The sequence below is a fragment of the Galeopterus variegatus genome, unplaced genomic scaffold, assembly GCF_000696425.1.
Source record: "Galeopterus variegatus unplaced genomic scaffold, G_variegatus-3.0.2 Scaffold337, whole genome shotgun sequence".
Taxonomy (NCBI): domain Eukaryota; kingdom Metazoa; phylum Chordata; class Mammalia; order Dermoptera; family Cynocephalidae; genus Galeopterus; species Galeopterus variegatus.
Genome location: NW_007726448.1, coordinates 548,202 through 561,008, shown reverse-complemented (window position 1 = coordinate 561,008; position 12,807 = coordinate 548,202). Strand labels below are relative to the sequence as shown.

General features: G+C 45.1%; 1 protein-coding gene across 1 annotated transcript in view; it reads left to right on the top strand.

Annotated features, from left to right (window-relative positions):
• The window catches only part of LOC103586435 (voltage-dependent L-type calcium channel subunit alpha-1C-like), a 500,162-nt gene that overhangs the window by 35,033 nt on the left and 452,322 nt on the right, over positions 1–12,807 (top strand). The gene's annotated exons all lie outside the window — the stretch shown is intronic.

Genomic DNA, 12,807 nt, shown 5'->3' with positions numbered 1-12,807 from the left:
GGCTGGTCCTTCCTAATCTGGCTTTTACTTGTGTTACCAACCTAATTTCTTACTGTCCCTTCCACCAGCCTGGCTCTTTAGATGTGCTAGCCACTGTTGATTCTCTAATGCGGTGTGTTGGTTTGTACTTTGCACATGTTCATATGCCTTTACCTGGAATGCCTTTGCACCCTTTCTGGCAAGCTAACTTCTATTCCTTTTTCAGAACTCAGATCAAGCTTCCCCTCCTTTGGGGCTCTTCCATAGCTTCAGACTGAGTTAGGCATCCCTTTTGTGAGCTGCCATAACCGTCTAAGTAAACCTGTTAGATAACTTGCACATGGTAGAGTAGCTGCTTTTCTGCCTCTCCCACTTGGTTGGGGGCCCTTCCAGGGCAACGACTGTGCTCTGTTTATCATTGTAGGCGTGCAGGGTTTGTTGAACAAATGCATGAATGAATGGCTTGACAAATCATTTCAAATTTAACCCTGGCTGAGTGGCCATTAATTTCCCTTTTCAGCATTATGCTGTGGTTCTGTATCTGTGGCGTCTCTTTGATTTACTGGCCTTGTAATCCTATTAAAAATACAAAATAGGTACTTTGACATTGATTAGGTTTTTTCTTCATAGGTGTTCCAAGTAATCTGATTCCTAATTTACTTTAGGCTTGTTAAACTCCATTGTTTCTCTGACCCTGTATTAGTTAGGGAAGGCTGGCAGCTGTAATAAGCAGCCCCCGGATCTCACTGACTTGACCCAGTAAAAGTTTATTTTTCAGTTACATCACAGTCTGGTGCAGGTATTCTTTGTCAGGTGGCCTTCCACATGGTGATTCAGTGACTTAGGTCCCTTTCATCATCTGCCCTCTTTTGGGTCTTTGTAGTCCTCTCCATTCAGCTAATGTACGGAGAGAGAGGAAGGATTGCCCATGAGAAAACAGAGATTGTATGTGGGAGGTTCTCCTGGGCCAGGCCTGGACGCAGCTCACCATCACTTCTGCTCCCACCTCACTGGCCAGAACTTAGTCACTTGACCATGTCCAACTGCCGGGGAGTCTGGAAAATGCAGGCTAGCCATGTTCTAGGAAGAAAAAGGGAACAGACATTAGTGAGCATCAGCAGTCTCTGCTGTCGCACCTGTTCTCAGGTTCTGACCTCATGTTTCCCAGGCTGCATTCCAATGCCCTTGTTATCCAGAGCTTGTTCTGTGTTTCAAGCCCTTTGATCTATCTGTATCCTAGGTTTTGATCTTTGCCTTTCTGTTCTCTTATCAGTTGGTGCCTCATAACTTCTCTTTATTGCCTCCTTGTTTGGACTTGGCACCTCATCTCTCCAGTTTCCTAACAGCTCCTCTTTGCTTTCCTCACATATCTGGGACTGGACCATCTGATCCTTGGTACCTACCTGCCATTACCAGGTGTGTTCCTTGGGTGGCATCCACTCTGTTTCAAGTCCCAGAATAATAGTGGGGAGTCCTTTCATTATTTCTAGTGTCTTGAAGTTCTTCCTATGAGTACTGGGTATAGATTAGAACTCTATTTTTAGAGACAATTAGAGAACTTAAAGAGTTGCAGTGAGAGCCATTGGAAAATAAGGCCTTTGGGGAAGCCAAAAGAGTCAGTGCTGTACATCTTGAAGAAGACAAGCCAGAGAAGAGAATAGCTAATCTTTATATATATGTAAAAAGTTGGTTTAAAAAAATTTTGAAGGTGTGGTGCTAGAGTAGATGTTCTTTTGTTACTCCGAGACAAAGAAAGAATTCATGAATTCCAGAATTTTGGGATATGCTTATAGGTTCCTGAGAGAGGTTAAGTGATGTGCTTTCTTGGAAAAAACTCTGAATGGTAGAGCCAGTATCAGGTGCCTTAGAAGTGACCTGCTGGTGGCAGGAGATGGATGAGCAAGCTCAAAATCTTTTCCGATTCTGTGATTTTTAAGAAAAAAAAAAAAAGCTAGGTGTGTTCTTGACTCATACCACTTTTGAGAGGTGCTCATACTTAAAGTATTTGTCTCAGGGTGATATTTCCAAATGATTTCATAGGTGGAAGGGGGTATTATCTTATAAGGCTTTAGGAACAGTGATGCTTGAATTCCATTACCTGTTTCATCACCCACTCACTGCAGGTTACCCACTTGGGCAAGCGACTTCTCCATTCTTCTGATTGTATGCTTATCTACTGAGTGGGGATGGGAACAGGATGAGTTTTCAGGAGGTTTGGGTGAGAAGTCACTCATGTTTCTAACAGGGTGCATAAGTACAACATCCTGTGGGAATTCAGAATACAGTTATACTTTGGTTCTTTGGTTTTTGCAGTTTTTTGCAAATACTGTTTCTTAGAAATAGCTCCTTAAACTTGTATGTATGCCTCTCCTAGTGATGACTGAAATGGTACCTGTGCTGTGTTGAGGTTGGGGAGGAGGGAGGGTAGCACCTTCGGCCAGGGAACTAATCGTAGAGGACATGAGCGAGGTGGTTAAAGCATGTGCTCTGCTGCCAGGCTGTTTGGTTTGAACTGGTGGCTCCCTCTGTGTCTCAGTCTTCTCACCTGTGTAGTGTGCATAATAATAATTCCTACCTTATGGGGATGTTTAGAGAATTAAATAATATACATAAAATTGGGAGAACAGGGTCTGGCCCATAGCAAATACTGTGTAAGTATTAATCATCATTTTAAAGCAAGAATTTTAGAAAGATGCCCTCTCTCAGATGCTTTCTCCTTTGTTACTTGCTGAATAAATAGCTTTCTCCCATATATTACAAGAGCCCTAGGGCAAATTTCATGCTTACAGACATGAGGAGAGGACCTTTCCACTGTCCTCATGCTGGCCTGAGTTATGTTAGGAGATGACCATCAAGACACGGAGAAACCAATTTTTCAGTTTATAGGATTTAGTTAAGGTGGTTATTATATATAATCACAGCATTGAGGGAATATCAGAAGACTCCACTGAGCTAAGTGGGCCTGGAGCTTGCACTCTGTTGATATTCTTAAATGAATCAAGAAAGTTCTAAATGGGTAGGGAGGAGGGCTATGCTTCCCGACCTATATGGTTACTTCTGGGAGAATCTGTGTGGCTCTGAGACTTTGCACTTCTTAGTCTAACCAGATTGAAGCTGTCCCTCATTCCCAGTGAATCATTCTGCTTTTACCTCTGGTTCTGTGTTCTTGAGGGATTTAAACTGTTTAGTGCACATGAGGAAGGCTGGGGCAGGGGGTAGAGAGGTGACATTGTGTGAGCATGTAGAGAGTAACTATACTTTGTCACTTATAATCTGGGACTCTTCCATAAGCCCTTAGCCACCCATTTCTGACCCCCTGACCCTAGGGTAAAGCTATAGGTGGGGTGGGGGCAAGTGTTGGACTAAGCACCACTTTGAAAGAATAGGAGTAATTTGCACAAGGCTAAAGCCACACTTTTTTGAAAAATTAAATTAATTGAATACCTCTTATGTGCAAAGCACCATGCTAGGTGCTGTGTGACATACTTGGACTTGACTCCTGTCCTTGGTGAGCTCATGATGTCCTGGGGGAAACAACACTTAAATAAGACAGGTCATTGTGAGTGTGGGAATAAAGGCACGGTAATGTGAACTATCACACATGCTATGCTGTAAGAGTCCTTGGGGACCTGCTGGGTTCATCTGGTGCATGTTATATACCCAGAGACTCTTAAAATAAAAAAAAAATTATTTTGGTAAAAAGCACATAACATACAATTTACCATGTGAACTGTTTTTATATGTTACAATTCAGTAGTATTAAGTATATTCATGTTGTTGTGATACAGATCTCCAGAGCCACAAAGTGTTTTGATTTGCATTTCTCTGATGTTGTATATTTGTATAACATCTTTGGAGAAATGTCTATTCAAGTCCTTTGCCCATTTTTTAATAAACACCCAGAGACTTTTATGTCTGTTCTGTCCAATCCCCTCAGGATTAGCCTACTTCTTCAGAGATGGCCAGAGCAATCCTGCACTGGCAGAGGCTCAGGGCATCAGGGACTTTCCCCTTGAAAAGTTCCAGAAGTATGGGTTACTCATCCCCATCGGCTAAGTAACTAGCATCCCCTGGAGACCACTTAACTCTGCCCCTGTCCTGCTGCATTCAGCTTGTGGTGATTTTATACAGATGAGATTCTGTGTGTATTTGTTTCCTATTGCTGCTGTAACAAATTACCACAAACTTAGTAGCTTAAAGCAACACAAATTTGTTTTCTTATACTTGTGATGGTCATCTGTTGAAAATGAGTCCACAGAGCTGTGTTTTTTCTGGATGCTCTAGGGGAAGAATTTGTTTCTTTGCCTTTTCCAGCTTCTAGGGACCACCTACATTCCTTGGCTCATGGCTCCTTCCTCTGTCTGCAAAGCCAGCAGTGAGGCGTCTTCTCCTGTCTGCTCTCTTGCTTCCCTCTTATAAGGACCCTCATGAGATCCACCTGGATCCTCTCCCCATATCAAAATCCTTAACTTAATCACAGCTGCAAAGTTTCTTTTACCACGTAAGGTGACATATTCACAGGTACCAGGGATTAGGACATGGAAATCTTGGGGGGAGTCATTATTCAGTCTACCACTCTTGGCCTCTGCTATGGAAAGGGCAGTGGGTTAGAGCAATGATTGTGAGGAGGGTTCTTATTCTGTGCCTTCTAGTCTTAGACTTTACCCTGAGGTAATAGAAACAGCATCCAGGATTCTGGAGGCTTGGGCTTGAGTTTGGCTTGGCCTTGACCTAGCAGGAACCTAGGGCAAGAGGCTTGCTTTCTAGGAGCCCCAGTGTCTTTACCTTTGATAGGAGGGTGTAGGCCAGGTGCTCTATAGGGCCCCTCTATCTCTCCCATGGCCATTCTGTCCCATTTCCTCACCTAGCTCTCATTTCTTGTTTGGGTTCTTCACATTGCTTTCTCCCATCAGCTCATGGAGAAACTAAGGCTGCCCTGAAGGGTAGGAAAGGTATGGGGAGGTTTGGGGGAAATGGCTCCTAGGCACCAAGTAAGTAAAAGGAGGACAGGAATAGCAGAGGTGAAGGACATAAAGGCACGGCTTTATTGCTGAACCCTTTCTCCAGCCCCTACATAAAGTGTCCTTTGAACAAACAAATGACACATTACACACCCTGTAAGCCTAACTGGGTCATACCTAACTTGTGCGGTGATTTCATATGAACCTTCAATTATCCTTCTTTTTTAATTCAACCCTCGAATGTTTGTGAACTGTTGACCAGATAGAAGATGTGTCTCCCTGTGCTCAATGTCCTGTACCCCAGTCTGTGCAGAGACTGGTACGGGCTGCTGTGTTCAAGGAAGGGAGAGAGTCTTACAACCCTGGACATGGCATCGAGGGGCAAGTTTATCCTCTTTGGAACAGGTGGTCCAACTCTGCTTCAGAATGGGCTGGGAGAAGTTGCCGGAGAACAGTTGGCATTCTTCAGTGTCTGGGGAAGGAGGGTGTGACTCCTTGTGTCTCTCTTGTGTTACTCTTTATCATTGCTGACTCCAGAGAGAATGTTGACTTGAAATAGTTAATCTTTGGTAAGCATGCATTAATGTTCCCTATTTGATCATTATTATATTGTTCCCGTTTTACTGATAAACTGAGGATCAAAGAGGTTAGTTAATTTAGCAAAGACCACACATCTAAAAAGGGGGTAGTTGAGGGTCGGCCCGGTGGCGCACTGGATAGTGCGCCGCTTGGGAAGCGCGGCGGCGCTCCCGTCCGAGGGTTCGGATCCCACATACAGACCGGCTCCCGCTCACTGGCTGAGCGAGGCGCGGGAGCAACACCAAGGCTTGCGATCCCGTTGCCGGTCCCCGGTCCGGTACGGGGGCAACACTGAGGGTTGCGATCCGGTGCCGGACATGGAAAAAAGACAAAAAAAAAAAAGGGGGTAGTTGAGACTCAAACCGAGATGAATCTAATGTCTAATTAGATGCCTGATTACAAAATGCATCCCCTTTCTGCTATGCCACATTGTATCTCCTGGGTTCTTCCCTTCACCTAAAACCATTGCCCTTGGGAGTAGAGTGTGGGAGTCATGGGTGACTGGGGAGAGAGGAGCATCTCATTTACTGAGGGACGGAGCTGCAGTCTGGAGAGGGTGACAGCCCAAATCAGTGTGCTCTGGCAGAGACCAGCGAAGTGCTTTAGAAAGCAAAGCTGCCTAGAGCTAACCTTTGGGCCAGTCTTACATTGGCCACTTTGGTTTCTGCTGTAAATTTAGTTACAGACTCTGAAAGAGCAAGGTCCCTGGCTGGGCAAAGTTACTGGAGATGTGCATGGGTGTGTGTCTGTGTGCATGTCTGTGTGGGTGAATGTGCCACTGTGGCCTGTCCTTTCTGAGGAGGCTGGTGGCTTCTTGTAGCAGGGGAGCATCTTACACTGCTGTGTCTCCTGTAGCTGCTGTACTGGGGGGCCCATGGTGGGCACAAACACAGACCTTTCTTGACCACTTACCTTGTGCTAGGGACTGTGGGGGCTACAAAGTGGAATGAGAGAGGGCTATGCTCTCAGTTATGTTTGAGCAGGGGAAAATGTGGACATGAGGAAAGCAATGGCAAGGGCCATGAGTTGCACAGATGAGAGTGGTGATGGTCTGTGCTCACCATCCCATATTGATGTCATTTGTGTGTTTGTACATGTATGTATGCACGTGTGTGCATGTACTCAAGATTGGCTGTGTGGTCATGTGAGGGACTTCATCCCTGGGCCCCTCACCCTGAGCTGGAAGCAGCTCCTCTCCCTTCCCCCATCGCTGATCCCTTTATACAGTTGTGTGATCATTGATGATTTGGGGTCAGTGGGTGGCAGCTTCATGTTCCCTTGGCTCAACTGGGCAGTTGGACCAGGCATTTGCCATCCTGAGTGTGAGCCCTAAGACTAGTTTTATCAAGAAAACTGCCTCTTTTCATGACACTCAGCTCCCAATGTCAGCAGTTGCAGGCTGCCAGGAGACCACCTGGTAACAGCTTGTCTAGTCCATCTATGTTTCGTGATGAAAGGTCATTTTTCTTCAGCAGAATACTGAGTACAGAGGGCAGACCAAAGCAGATGTCCCATTTCTCCCAATAACTTTCTCCATGTGTGTGAAAACTAGATAACTCTCACCTTTAGGAAGATACTGCCAAATGCTTCCTTGGAAGTGGAGAGCTATTAGTAGCCCCATTTCACAGACTGGCGAAAGCAAAGGCAGGAAGGCTGCAAAAGGTCCTGGTGTTAAGCAGAAGCTGAGAGCAGTTGACTGTGATTCCAGCGGCCTCCTGCCACAAAATCTTGAGTGCATCAGAGAGGGCTGGGAAGAGCAGCTTCATAAATCAGCAGATACTTGAGAAGCTAGGCACTGTGGGGCTTGCATATCCCACTCTCAAGGAGTCCTGGTGATCCTAGCTTGTTAGCCATGTTTGCTGAGCCTTAGAGGAGTGGCCTTAGTAAGTGGCTGCCCTACTCAGTAGCTGCTTTTCAGATTCAGGTATTTATCAGCATTAATGGAGCAAATTCAGGGGTGGGGGTGAGTGAGTAAGGGGCCTGAGGATCTATCTGGGAAACCTATTTCTTTTGCCAGTATGTTGCCAGTATGTTCCAAATGATAACCTTTCCCTACACCCATGTGCGAATTCTAGAATCAGTGAATGCCCCAAAAGTGTGAAGGACCTTAATGATCACTTGGTGAACTCCCTCATTTTACAAAGGAGGTGACTAGAGCACAGAGGGGGGCTTGAACTTTTTCTAGAGTCACACATTAGTGGGAGAGGGAGGAAGAGAACCATGCATGCAGCCCTACTCAAAAAAGTGACTCAAGGGGGAGGGCCGACCAGGAAGTGGAGTGGCTGGAGCTGTCTGTGCTTCAGTGGAAATATGCGGTCTATGTTGGGTTCCCACAGAGGCCTTCCTGGAGCCCAGCTCTTCCCTGGGCCCCAGGGACTCAGCCCCCTCTCACAGTAACAAAGCAATACCAATAAGTGACCACTGCTCACTGAGAACTTGTGCATGACTGAACTGTCCGAAGTGCTTGTAAATGTTTTTTTTTTTTTTTTTTTAAAGATGACCAGTAAGGGGATCTTAACCCTTGTCTTGGTATTGTCAGCACCACACTCAGCCAGTGAACGAACCAGCCATCCCTATATGGGATCCGAACCCATGGCCCTGGTGTTATCAGCACCACACTCTCCCGAGTGAGCCACAGGCCGGCCCTGTAAATGTTTTAAAGCTTTGTAACAATTCAGAGGTACCTAAGTCTCAGAGATGTTGAATGACTTGCAAGGCTCCCAGGACCAGTGAGTGGCAAAACTCCAGAATAGGACCTTTGGGGTGACACAACTCCTGATCTGTTCTTTCCACCACGGGATGATACTGTGCTCTCCAGGGAGGTGGTCCCATTATTCACTCAGTCTCCTTGCAGTCCTGTCCTCTGAAAACTCAGTATTTCTAGATCCCACACCCTCCCTTCTTCCTTTTCTTTCAGTTTGTCTTAAAGGTTATAACTCCCCTGATGGGGACAGACTGAGAGGAGAGGAACATAAACAGGGTGACAAAGTTACAGAGATTGTAGAGTTTTATAGCACTTTTACAGCCCTGGTTTCTGCTCTGTGAATTCTAATTCCATTCCGAGATGAAAAATGGTAGTGCTGTTGACCTCTGCCTTCTACTTTTGGGCTCTTAAAGACAGACTTCCCCAACTCTCCTCTTCTACTTCCTTTCCGCCAAGCCTTTTGATGCAGTTGAGGCCCAGGGAAGAGCCCGGGGACTTGGATCTCTGAGGATTCTCAACCTAGCTGGCATCCATCCCTGAGCCTCTGCCCCATGCAGGAAGGAGGGAAACAAATGCATGTGGAGGACGGGAGCTCAGGAGTTTCCTGGCCATGGAGGATCTGAAGGTAGAGCGTGGATTTAAGACGCTGAGAAGTTGGAGTGCTTGGGGATGACTAAGTCAGTCCGGCCTGGGTCTCACTTGCCAGGGGCTGTGCACTCCCCTCTGCCTTGGTTTCATCATTAGCAACAGGAATAATATCGTTTGTCTCTTCACTTAAAATGATCAGGACACTGAGTTTAAGTCAACATTCCTTCAGCAAACACTTCTTTTTCACCTGGCGTGTGCTAGGCTCTGGGCTGGGCACCAGAGCTGCAGAGATGAATATGCCATGGCCTGCCCTAGAGATGCTCATAGTGCCCAGCGCGGAGCTTTTGGACTGGAACTGTGGAAAGGTGGGGGTTGACCTAACTCCTGGTTCCCTATCTCTCCCAGCCGCTTGAGAAACTGTGGATGTATTTGGACATGGGTCTGGTTTCACTCAATTGTGAAGGCATGTTTGTGCACGCATGTGTGTGATTTACTTGATATTTGAAAACAATTTATGACCAAATTTTTTTGCATCCTTCTGTGTGTCACATGCGAGGGCACTAGGGAAGCACTTGTCTGGGGTAGAGATCTGTCCTGCCACATACCTTCTCTCTGGACGGGTCTAAATTCACTCCCGTCCCCTTCCTGAGGGACATCTTGAATATCTTACATTCTAAATGCATCACCTTCTAGCATGTCTTCCTGAGAAGGACAGACTTCCCTTCCCAGATACCCTTCCTTTTGGGATGTTCTTCCAAGCACTCTAACACTCAGCCCTTTGGCTTTTTTTTTTTAAAAAAATTTTTTATTATGGTAAAAAAAAAAAATGTGTGTTACAAAATTTACCATTTTAACCATTTTCTTTTTTTTTTTGTCTTTTTCCATGTCCGGCAACGGATCGCAACCCTCAGTGTCGCCCCCGTACCGGACCGGGGACCGGCAACGGGATCGCAACCCTCGGTGTTGCTCCCGCGCCTCGCTCAGCCAGTGAGCGGGAACCGGTCTGTATGTGGGATCCAAACCCTCAGGCGGGAGCGCCGCCGCGCTTCCCAAATGGCGCACTTATCCAGTGCGCCACCGGGCCGGCCCCTACCATTTTAACCATTTTCAAGTGTACAATTTAGTAGCATTAAGTACATTCACATTGCTATGTAACCATCACTACCATCCATTTCTAGAGCTAATGCATTGTTATAAACCAAAACTCTGTACCTATTAACTCTCCATTTTCCCCAACTCCCAGGCCCTGGCGACCTCTTTTCTACTTTTTCTCTCTATGAATTTGACTATTCTAGTTACCTCATAAATGGAATCATAAAAGGTTTGTCCTTTGTGTCTGGCTTCACTTAGCATAATGTCTTCAAGGCTTAGCCATGTTGTAGCATGTGTTGGAATTTCATTCCTTTTTAAGGCTGAGTAATGCTCCATTGTATGGATGTACCACATTTTGTTTACCCATTCATCCATTGATGGACACTGGGTTGTTTCCATCTTTTGTCTATTGTGAATGATGCTACTATGAACATTGGTGTACAAATATCTGTTCAAGTCCCAGACTTCACTTCTTTTGACTGTATACCCAGAAGTAGAATTGCTGGATTTTTGTTTAATTTTTTAGAGGAACTGTTTTTAATAGAATTTTTAAAACAGAATTTTAATAGAATTGTTTAATTTTTTGAGGAACTCTCTTCTGTTTGTAGTGGCTGCAGTGTTTTACATTGCCATCCAGCAATGCATAAGGGTTCCAATTTCTCCACATCCTCATCAACACTTGTTATGTTCTGATTTTTTGATAATAGCTGTCTTAATAGGTGTGAAGTGCCCTATGTGGCTTTGAGGACTTTCATGTTAACCATGGTGAGCCCCAGGAGAACTGGGAAAACCCTGAGATAATGAACTAGAAGAGAAATGTGGGCTAGAGGGTTGTATTCCCTGTGTTGCCCTCGCTGGCTGAGGTTGAACTTGGCCTGTGAGCACAGGCAAATTGTTGGCAGCCGCTAGGGGCAGCTGAGCACTCAAGGCCACCCCTCCAGCTGAGAGAGCCCAGCCAGTGAGTGGAGGAAGTGGCTGTTGGGTCATGCTTTATTCAGCCGTGCCTTTGAGGTCAGCGGGGAGGAGATCCAGGCACTGGGGGGCTGGTAGGGTTAGGTCGGTTAGAGAGGTAAGGGCTGCAGTGAGATGCCTGCACCAAAGAGCCCTGGGACCTGCCTGTCTGAGCTAGAAGGACCTCGTATGGTGTCTAGGTGAGCCTCCTTGTCCTGAAGAAGAGGAAATTGAGAGTCAAAGAAGGAGAGTGATTTGCCTGAGTGCACAGAGCAAGTGGGTGATGGAGCTGAGACTGGAATTCAGATCTCTTGACTTCTGGCCTAGTTCTTTCCCCACCAAACTTGGGAAAGAGTCAAGATAGCTTCATATCCATATGAGACTTAATATTTACCAAGGAGCGGCAGCCTCAGGGGAGCTTGCATATTTTTTTGTTGCACTCACCTTCTTGTCTGCCTGCTGTCTGCCAGAGGTTTTTTGGGGATTAGTAAGATAAATGGCTTTGACTTTTCTAAATGAAAGTAGCATTATACTTTATACAAAGCATCGTTATTAAATGGCCTGTGAGTGTATAAGGAATAAACTAATGCTATTTCTTTTGTCCTGCCTTAATGCGAACTAGAGCCATCTAGGAGTAGGACAGATAGGCCATGTATGAGTGCTTTTGTGTAATGTTTTTAGTGTGTAAATATGTGGGGTTACCCCCTCTCCCCATATAGTGCAATCCCTGATAATGGGAGAATTTCAGAGCCTTTCACTAATAGAGAAAATGGAGCACCATTTTCAAAGATCTCTGGAATTCTCTGTATAGATATATAATATACATATAGATAGAATTCTCTAGATAGATCCACTTTTTTATAAACTGACACCATTAATATTTGTGTGTGAAATGCAGCAATTTTTAAGAGGTGGTTACTAATAAGGAGGATGTGCTTCTGGGAAAAAAATGTTTTTTGTGAAACAGCTTTCATGTTGTATTTCACTACATTGGAATGAGGAATTTTTCTTTGATACCCTGAGATTTTATGTGTGGGTATCTGTGTAATGATTCTTATTAAATAATACTTTATATTTGGGTAGTACTTTCGTAGACAAAATGTCATTTAGTCTTTACGATTGTCCTGTAATGAATGTATTATTATCTCTGTTTTACAGATGGGTAAATTGAGGCACAGAGAAGAGTATATTGCTTGGTACTTGGCAGTATTGCTGGTGGTATGAGGGATGGTCACAGAGTCGGCGGACTGAGTTCTCACACTCTCTGATGTCTGGTTCTGCTCTGACTTCTTCCAATGGCTTGTGGTTATATGGACGCCACATCTCAGACCTGGATTCAAGCTCTAGGTCTCCTGACTCAGAGTCCTAGTGTCTTTTACTCCAGGCGCACATCCGAATTTATACTTCATGGAGTAGAGTATACATGAAATGGATTGGTTTTTAAAAACCATGATGAAAAGAAAAGGGAAAGGATCTTGCCCATGTTTCTTGGCTAATTTTCAAATCAACCATTTTACTTTACCAGATACTTCTGTTTACAGAGAGCCACAGCGGGAAACACAGGGTGCAAGTTATCTTTTGTCCACAGCTTAGGTTGGAGTCAGCGGGGGCTGCCAAGAGGGGCATGTTGAATTCTCATGGGATTTCTCATTTCTTTCTCTGAGGCTGCAGGCAGATGCTTGTATTTTCCTGTGGTGCTGGGGATTAGGAGGAAGAGGCTTCAGGCAGGTTAGGAAGGCAGGTTAGGAAGGGCGGCAGCCTGTTTGCTAGGTTGATCCGTATGCCCCCTTCCAGAGTGGGACTGTCAGCCACTGGATGAGAATCTGTCTGGGATTGGTTTGGCCAGAGTAATTCTGGAAGTACTGTATACTTAGACAACATAACTTTTTTTTTCTTTTTCTTTTCTTTTTTTTTTTTTTTTTTTTTTTTTTTTCCGTGTCCGGCAACGGATCC